The sequence below is a fragment of the Eimeria mitis genome, genomic scaffold (assembly GCF_000499745.2).
Source record: "Eimeria mitis Houghton genomic scaffold, Emh_scaff1127, whole genome shotgun sequence".
NCBI classification, from domain to species: domain Eukaryota; phylum Apicomplexa; class Conoidasida; order Eucoccidiorida; family Eimeriidae; genus Eimeria; species Eimeria mitis.
Genome location: NW_013567748.1, coordinates 1,551 through 1,819, shown reverse-complemented (window position 1 = coordinate 1,819; position 269 = coordinate 1,551). Strand labels below are relative to the sequence as shown.

General features: G+C 59.9%; 1 protein-coding gene across 1 annotated transcript in view; it reads left to right on the top strand.

Moving 5' to 3' along the window:
• The window catches only part of EMH_0030160 (uncharacterized protein), a gene marked incomplete at both ends in the record, with an annotated part of 8,629 nt that overhangs the window by 7,508 nt on the left and 852 nt on the right, over positions 1-269 (top strand). The gene's annotated exons all lie outside the window — the stretch shown is intronic.

Below are 269 nucleotides of genomic sequence, written 5' to 3'. Positions count from 1 at the left end.
CGTCTTTTGCTATCCCCCAAAGGAGGCTGGGGGCCCCTGACGTTGCTGCTTTTGTTGCTCCCCCCCCTGCTGCAGCTGCTGCAGCAAACGCTCACGTTGCTCACTAGACTCTGCGTACACCCCAACTGCAGGCCATACGCCGTCTGCTGCTGCTGCTGCTACTGCTGCTGCTGCTGCTTCCGCAGCAGCAGCTGGCGACAAAATCAGAGCACCAACAAGTTCTTCATCAGCGCCAATGCTGCTGCTGCTGCTGCTGCTGCTGCTGCTGT